Source organism: Lepisma saccharinum, chromosome 9 (genome assembly GCF_977018435.1).
Source record: "Lepisma saccharinum chromosome 9, izLepSacc3.1, whole genome shotgun sequence".
NCBI lineage: Eukaryota > Metazoa > Arthropoda > Insecta > Zygentoma > Lepismatidae > Lepisma > Lepisma saccharinum.
The window spans coordinates 85450364-85460039 of NC_139237.1; the positions used below are offsets into that span (position 1 = coordinate 85450364).

A 9676-nucleotide genomic window follows, 5' to 3' on the forward strand; every position below is an offset into this window, starting at 1 on the left:
GGCGAGATTAAAATGCAAGGCTCCATCCGTTCTTTAAGTTTGAAATATCAATGTGAATCGATATACAGCCATCAAGGAAATGTCAGCAAATTATTATATTTACGTATTCTCGTATACAATAATAATAAATTTCTGACGAAAATTATATTTAATAGTACGCGACAGGGTTTGATTTGATTTGATTTGATTTAGTTTTATTTTACTTCGCGTTTTGTGCCTCTTGGCTAATTTGCGAAGATGGGGATGAATGATGAAATGATGAAATTGATGAATGGACATTCACAAACAACCAAGCCCGACCGGGATTCGAACCCGGGACCCTTGGCATCGCAGCGCGATGTGCTAACCACTCGGCCACAGGGTCGGGCAGTACGCGACAGGGAAATTTACACTTGGCAGAGCTACATTAACACGCTGCTGGAATTTTCATTAACCAAAGCAGTAGTAATAGTACGTTTTTAAGATGTTCTATAGACAGTAAGACATCTGAAATATCCTTAAATATGCTAAATTTTATTTTTAAAAAATCAGAAATACAAACTAAGAACCTTTAAATATAACCTATACTATATTATTTAATGAGTCGTTTTTTGTTTCCTCATTTCAAAATTTGTAGGATGTAAATGTCACAAACCATGGCTTAAGTAGAAAATATCGAAGGACGCACATAAAATGTCTGTGCTTGATAGAGTGGGGGGAAGGGGCTGCGCTAAACCACAATCCTGTCTAGGGGCCCAAAGTATCTACCTATTCTTCGACACAATCGGTTTCAACATCAACAAATCTTAAAACGATAGTCATTTGCACCATAAGTGTGAAATCTATCAATTGATACAGCTAATTTGACTTTTTTTAATTAGCAATTTTGACTTTGTTGCACATTAATTGTACCAGTTTACTTTGAATTTTAGGGCTTAGATGATAATAATAATTGTGAATCTCATTTTGTTGTTACGTCTTAATGTTCTTGTAATATTAAATATTTGACGCAGTGGTGTAACAAAATCGCAAAGTACGCGTCCGCAAGAAACCAATTTGGGTCCCTCAAGTACAGTCAGATTCTTCCAGGAAATGTATGTAATTACTTAGAATGGCTGTTTGTGGCTACACTTACATTAATAATTATACAAATCGATGCTCTACCTCTGAATTTTCACATATTACAACATATTAGTTAGCCAAATATCAGCTGCCATATTTATTTACAATTTAATGAAAATGACACTATTTACGGTTTAACGTGATTAGTATTTGGATATTATTCTATTTAAAAAGTGTGCTATTTTTGCTTATAAAAATTATTGAATTTTAAATCAATGGAAATTTAAGTGTTTTTTTCAGATGACATATTACATTTACTTTCGTATGAGCTTCACCCCATCAGCACATATGAATGGCTTATCGCAGAAAGGGACCTGAGTCACTTTTGCACAATTCTGAGAAAAACAAGAAAAATCGTATAATATTGAGAGTGTAAGAAAGAAATGTGATGTTGTTGGCTCAAATTTTTAGCATAATGAATTTTGCAACCCTCAATGCGCCCTCCTGCAGTATGCTGCTAGAGACAGAGGAGATGAAAAAGTTGTGACTCCGATACCTCAAAAATGTGACTCAGGTCCCTTTCTGCAATAAGCCATTCATATATTTTGTTTCGTTTATTTCCTTTCTTAGAGCATAATAAACACCATAAATGAATACGAGATTAATATACTTTCACAAAAGGTGATTCTGATATCTACAAATTTCTTGTGTACATTATTCTGTAATTTTATTTAAAGTGATTTCAATAAGTGATTTTTTTAAAAAATATAATTCCCCAATTTAAATTTTGATTTAGATCAAACCACCTTGCTTAACAGAAATCTGGCTTCTGGGCAGCGAATGACACTTTTACATTAGATCTTGCCCTTTCTCGTTCAAGAGTGAGATTACTGAGTCCGGTAAATTTGGGCTGAATCATGCCATTCGACACTACCTTCCAGAAGTTTTTCCTAAGTTTTAATTTTGAGAAAGATAGTTCTTTTCTCGTGGTTGTTACTTGAAGAGTAGGAAAAAAAAAGAAGGCGGTACAGGATACAGAGGACACTGGAAGCTAGTGTAGAGCTATCAGGAGAAGGAACTTTGCCAAAGCACTTGATTTCAGATTTAAGCACACTCCTGAAACGTAAAACTTTATCAGGATATTCTGAAGATAAATCACCTTCGTGCCCGTTACAGAGGGCAATAGCTGCATCTGAAGTTGTAGGAAGGAAGGAAGAACTGCTAATATTATCCATACCCTTCTTCAGTTTAAAACACCGGGAGCATTTAAATGCCCCATACTTTGCTCCGTGGCAGTTTGAGGTGCTTTATCGTTAACATATTAAAATCGTGTAGGCTATGCAAGGTCACGAGACAGAAGAAAAGCCAAGACAAAGAAAATAATAATTGGATAAAATTATTGTCCAAGCAATTCTTGCGTTAATGTTTCACATGAGAAATGACAATTGTTTTTACTTTTGGGACCTCTTTGGCTTAGAGCTCCCGCCCGCCTCTGATTTGACATATTCATTCAAATTATAACGTTAAACTAGAATATAAAGCCAGATAAAAAAATGTTTTAATTTTATTGCCTACAAAAATTAGCCTTTTCTCTTTCTCACTTCCATTTATTAGGTTTCTCGTATCAACCACATAGGACGCGAGGCCCCTATATGCGCGAGGCCCAGGGTGGTCGTCTTCTTCGCCCACCCCTTACTACGCCAATGGTTATACAACCTCAAGGCACCTGCGGCTAGCAGAAATTCAAATATTTCCATGCGTAGTGAAATATAATGGCCGTTGGCAACACTGACAGTAGTGTTCGCCGTCTACCTGCAAGAACTACATCGAGTCTCACGGGTCTTCTTAAGACGCGGGTAATAGAAACACCTGGCAGGCATCACTGCCTGTGCACAACTGTGACGTGTAGCTCGTTTGCGCGATGTCGAACACCTGGGCTTGACGTGCGTGTTGCATATTATTGTAGGCGCGCCTCCTCGCAGACGGGTTTTTTCCGGGTCTTGTGCAGGTCTCTATACACGATAATACTAGAAGCAAAAAAGTCTCAGTAAACATGTGTCTGCAAACGAGCCGTTTTCGAGATAATCGCGAATGTGTGATTACAAGCCGCCACTGACTTCATTGTTTGTAAACGTCGTCCTAGTTGGTAAAATGCTAATAATGTGTGGTTACAAGCCGTCATTGATTGCATTTTGTGAACACCGAGTGCTTCACTCCTTGCGCGGTCCGAGGTTTGCTCTCAGTTTACAAAACAGAAGATTTCCGAGAGGTGGCGTTGGAATCAAACAGAATGTAAGTAGAATGTTCAATAAAAGCAATGAGGTCTCCAATTACTTTTCCTACTGTATTATTAGCATTTTACCAACTAGGACGACGTTTACAAACAATGAAGTCAGTGGTGGCTTGTAATCACACATTCGCGATTATCTCGAAAACGGCTCGTTTGCGGACCCATGTTTACTGAGACTTTTTTTGCTTCTATTATCTTGTACTTTCACATGTGTCAGTTTGCGCTATTACTTTTGAGACACCCTGTATATTGAAGTGATAACATTTTGGTTAATTGAAATTTCTGGTTTCCGAAATGAGACCTGCCAATGAAAATCAGCACTTACCAAATTAATTTAATGATATTGGCCAGAAAATTCATTAGATCCAGTTTGCTCTAAACTAATTTAAACCAAATTTTAAATTTATCAAGAAGCCTAGACATAATCGAACCAATGCTTTGATTACTTCCTAATTTATTTATTAATATTTTATTTCAAGAGTACATATTATTTAACGCATAAAGTTAAAAAGATTAGAAAGGTATTTACGAGTACAATTATTAGATCGGGGTATCGGCTTTTAAAAAGATACCAGACCGAGGGCTACAAAGTTTGAGAACCACTATAGGCCTTTTCTACTGTTACGGCGGCCGGTCCTCATGCTGGCAAGTGAAGTGGGGAGCGGGGAATACGCAGCGGACCAACCAGACAACAGCGGTGGCGCCGAGAGATACGTCGAGTGGAGGAAGTTCTGCCAACACCTCGTTCTACAGGCTGCTGCATTCCTTATTGCTCTGGATTGGTCGCTTCCCCGCTTCCTTTGACATCATGAGGATCGGCCGCCGTAACAGTAGAAAATACCTATAGTCTAGGAATCAGTCTCTGGGAAAAGTATTGCGCGGCATTTTTACGGAGCCGCTAAACGAACAAAACGCCGGAAAAGTGATGGCAGAGGCCGATCCAGAAGTTACAGTTGAACGGGCGAATTTCAGTCTGGTATTTCATCTCACCGAGAATCAATTCTACACTTGCACTATTTTATATAAACAGTACATAGTGTTGTTGACAGGATCCAAGCAGACTTACATGTTCTGGAGATTAGTGTATTGTTTTGGAAAATGGGGGTCAACGGATTGAATGTATCGTTATTGTGTTTGAGTTTTGTTGTAAATCCACTTTTTTTATTTATGCTAATCGGAACAGGACTTGCAATTTAAAGTGGAATCCAAACCACTGGGTATCGAACCTGAGATCACTTGATTTCAAAGCGACGACGTTATCATTACGCCATCGGGGAAGCTCCGAATAGATGGCTATTACTGTATTTCGTTTTCATAATTCCTACCACTGACACGGTAAACTGAATTATTATGTATGAGAAGTAAAGAATGATCAAAGAAAAGGAAAACCTATTCTCTCCAGGGTTCTTGGGTTCGATCCTCCTTGGAGGCTTATTACACAGGGATTCGGATGCAAATTTAAACTGTAGGTCTAGTTCCCATTACCCTATCATGAGCATAAAGAACATTTTTGAGTCTTTCAAAATATTACGAATGATGATGGTATACACAAACTTGGCGATCGTGGATCCGCCGCTGAGTACCGGCCAGTATCGGTAAATAAAATCCAACCGATAATTTCAGATACCGATGCATCGACTCAGCTCTATTTATATCACGTTCGTTTAATACCAATTAGATATTTCTGGCCACCGAATTTTATGTTTCTATCCTTAGCAGTTTCTGAAAAATCAACAGGTATCGATTGATTTCGAATGTTGACTAGAATAGGCAAATGTGTGGGTGAGAACGTGCAGACCACATCACGTAGACAATCCACATTTCATTCAACCCACCAACGCTTCGTATGGTTTCGTGGATATGGAAGCATTAAAAATGTGTCAATTGTCGACTTCCAATTGAACATTGGAGTGCCAATGAAATTTATGTCCCGTTAAACTGGTATTTACTAAAACTTTATTTACATAGAAAATTCTATAAGTCTTCACATTCGCCTCCGAAATATCGATAACTTTTCATTGGTTGCCTCTCATGCCTAGGCTGATCGAGTTGATTTTTTTTCTTTGCGTTGGACTATCATTTGGTAGGACCATCAGTCCAACAAATTTTGCTATTATAACTCTTGTAGTTTATGAGTAGTACTCGGAAGTTGATGACCTAAACAAATCTCAAAAAATTACCTACAGAATGACCTTAAAATTATTAAAAAGTTACCACAAAATTTCAAACAATTACCTAAAATCATTTTCGCTCTTGAAATGAAAGCTTCATTTTTTTCTTCCTAAATTACGATTTTGATTTTTGATTTGATTTGATTTAGTTTATTTTACTTCGCGTTTTGTGCCTCTTGGCTAATTTGCGAAGATGGGGATGAGTGATGAAATGATGAAATTGATGAATGGACATTCACAAACAAGTCGGGCCCTAAATTACGAGAGATTGGTTGAATAATTTGATTGAAACTGTTGTTTGGTGGTTTAAACTGCCGAAGGAAGCTAATGTAGTTTTATATATTTCTTTTTTTCCAAGGCTACATACACCGCAAGGGAACCTCAGAAAATATTTTAAATTCTTTGAAGGAAAATTAATTAATTATTTAATGCATTCCAAAAATGTTGGTTAAAAAATAATATTATACTTTTGTATTGACCATATTTACCATTAATGGCACACTTGCTAAGAAGACAATGGTAGAAAATTTAAACATGTAAGTTATGCTAGTAATGCATTTGAAATTCACGAAACAACAAGTAAGGAGAAAAATAAACTCCAAAAATGAAGAAAAATGCAACAAAAACGGCAAAAACAATTACTGGGAAATGACGTAAGAGACAAGAAGGATCGAAAAATGAAATATAAAAACAATGCTTTCTGGTTCTAACTAAAGTGAAACAGATTACTATCAGGTTTAACATTGTCTTCAAGGCCCAAGAAAAAAATATGATTTGTCGTTAACTTCCGACCCCTATGCATGAGATATCGATAGCAGACACGGATGGATATATGCATGACCTGCGGATAAAGTGAATACACAACTTTCATCCAATTACCTTAGTAATAGACAAGACATCATCAGCAATTGTAAAATTATAGTTCTTATTGATGACAATGTTAGGAGTCCATAAAAGTTATTATTTCAGGGACAGTTTTGTATTTGTTGATTGACAACGTAAATACAAAGCATTGTGGATTCAGTGCTGGGAGTGGAAATTGTTAGCTGGTGGGATCTTTGCTTGGGGTCTAGCTGGAAGGATTCTCCTATGATTTAACATGAAGACAAAGAAACAGCTAGGGAATGGCTAGCATCAATTTTACCTATCTGGTGAATACTATCCCCCCCGCACCCCCCTCTACTTGGATCATAGGATATCATCATGTTTTGGTTGAAGAAAAATACAATTTACATCTCAGGGGCACGTCAAGTTGAGGAAGAAATTAAGGGAATAAGCCCCTCCTACTTCCCTTTATGAAATACATATTATTGATTGATTTACTTTATTTTACTTCGCTTTTTGTGCCACTCTTGGCTAATTTGCGAAGATGGAGATGAGTGATAATATGATGAGCGGACCGGGACCCGGGACCCCTGGCGTCGTAGGGCGATGTGCTAACCACTCCGGCACGCTGGCCAGCACACAGTATATTATATTGTACTAATACCTAGAACTTAAAGCAAATTTTTAGCTTGACGCATGTACTTCTATATTCTAAAGAATTATAAATTGTAATCAGCATAATATAAGTAATTTAATATCATTGTGACGAAATATGTCTCTGCGATCATGACAAATGAAAGTACAAATTACATTGCAGTCAAAATAACCAATAACACAATAGTCAATCAATGTGCCTCAGACTTGACTCCAAAGTGAGCATGTTTCAATTTGTTTGATTCTTACTATAAGCTAAGTTCAGTCTCAATTAAGCTTCAAATAATTCTCCTTCAGTTGAGATGGTTAATTGTATTCTTCAAAATGTCAACGGTGACAAATGAAAATTCCAAAATATTTTTTATAATCATTAACTTTTGTAGAAAGATTCGATAATTCAGCAATTTAATTTCCTTTCTAGAAATTAAATTAAAATAATTAGTTGTGTGTTCAAGGCTATTGACTTTCGTGGTTTCTTTGCTACATCTGAAATAAAATGTCGTTTCTTTCAGGTTCTTTGATCCCACATCAACCAATGAAGAAAATATTGTGGTTTAAATGTACCATTCTTCTGCTCCTGGCCGAAGTGAATACACTTCTGCATTTTCCACTCTGGGAGAAAATTATTCAAGAATATCGACAGGCGATCACGGACCCTGAAGCAAAAGTCCAGAACCAGCTGAAACTGCTCGGAGAGTACGATTTCATCGTCGTGGGAGCGGGTCCATCGGGATCTGCACTTACGAATAGACTCACTGAGGTCCCAGGATGGAAAGTTCTTCTTCTTGAAGCAGGAAAAGATGAATCTGCATTTACGGACATTCCACTTGTATCAAATTATGGACAACTCACGGATTATAACTGGGGCTACAAAACTGAGCCTTCCGATTCCGCATGCCTTGCAATGAAGCAAAACCGCTGCTCGTGGCCTCGTGGGAAAGCAGTAGGTGGAACATCGGTTCTCAACGACATGATTAATAGTCGAGGTAACAGGCACGATTATGATGACTGGGAGGTTTTGGGAAACCCAGGGTGGGGATACGACGATCTCTTTCCTTACTTTTTGAAGTTTGAGGATATGACTATACCAGAACTCATGAATTCCACCTATCACTCTACAGGAGGGTACCTAACCGTGGAGAAAGTTACTTATCAGACTCCGCTAAGAACAATATTTCTCGAAGCTGCAAAAGAAAGAGGTTTTGAGATTGGGGACTACAATGGGAGAACTAAGTCTGTATATTCTCATGTACAGGCAACAACAAGGAAAGGAGCTCGGGTAAGTGCAGCAAAGGCGTTTCTACGCCCAATCAGAAACAGGCCCAACTTCCATCTTGCAAAACGAGCACAAGTTACGAAAGTCCTCATTGATCCCAACACCAGAAGAGCATATGGAGTGGAGTATTTTAGAAATGGTAGAGTGCAAACTGTGAAAGCTAGAAAAGAGGTGATTCTGTCGGCTGGAGCCATAAATTCCCCACAGCTGTTAATGCTGTCAGGTATAGGCCCACGGGAACACTTAGAAGAATTGGGAATTCCTGTTTTACAAGATCTAAAGGTTGGACAAAATCTTCAGGATCATGTAGCACCACTTACAGCAGTCTTCATTGCAAACGATACTGTATCTTTGAAGGACACTCGTTTGCTCAATTCTAAAGTGATTCTTGATTACCTGGTTAATCATACTGGACCTCTGACAATTCCAGGTAGTGTTGAAGGTCTAGGATGGGAACATACTAAATATGCAGATCACAGTAAGGACCGTCCTGATGTTGAAATATTGTTATCAAGTGGTTGTATAAGTTCAGAGAAAATATTTCCAAGTCTTAAACTAGCCATAAATCTAAGGGACGAAATTTACAACGCATATGTCAGATCGGTTTTAAACTACGACACGTGGTGTGCCTTTCCTATAATCCAGCAGCCAAAGAGTAAAGGAATGATTAAGCTTCAAAGCAAAAACCCATTTGATGCGCCACTTATGTATCAAAATTATTTTGGTGTACATCAGGATACTGCAATAGTGATTGAAGGCATAAAGAAAATCATAGAATTGAGTAAAACCAATGCGTTTCAAAAGATTGGCTCTAAACTTTATCGAACACCAGTGCCTGGATGCGAAGAATTAGAATTTGGCTCGGACGAATACTGGGAGTGTTCAATACGACATTTCTCATTTCCTGCTAATCACCAGTGCGGTACATGTAAAATGGGCCCTTCTTCAGATTCAGACGCTGTGGTTAGTCCTGAGTTGAAGGTGTACGGTGTCGAAGGGCTGCGTGTAATTGATGCGTCCATTATGCCTACTATTGTATCTGGTCATACCACAACACCTTGCTACATGATTGGGGAGAAGGGTGCGGATTTGATTAAGAAAGCATGGAGGAAATTGTAAACGGATACTTTTGAAAATAAGGTAAAATAAATTATATAGAAATAGATTGATATTCTTGTGTTAATAGAAACGTAGATATTTAGCAGGGTTGAAAATTACAGGTTCTCACTTCACAAGCTCTTATCGGCAGGGCATCATTTGTGGGGGGCGTCTGCAATCACGTACTGGAGGGATTCATTAACTTTTGAAGTTGAAGAAAAGTTTAAAGTTTAGTACATTGCAACCGCGGTGGAAATTTTAAAAGAACGTCTCGGTATTTCTGCTGTGTGCAGGCAGAGCCGGATTAGGACACCGGGAAAA

General features: G+C 38.0%; 1 pseudogene; it reads left to right on the forward strand.

Annotated features, from left to right (window-relative positions):
• The first annotated feature begins 7516 nt into the window (after window positions 1-7516).
• LOC145992527 (glucose dehydrogenase [FAD, quinone] pseudogene) lies at window positions 7517-9376 on the forward strand (annotated as a pseudogene).
• Window positions 9377-9676: the final 300 nt, after the last annotated feature.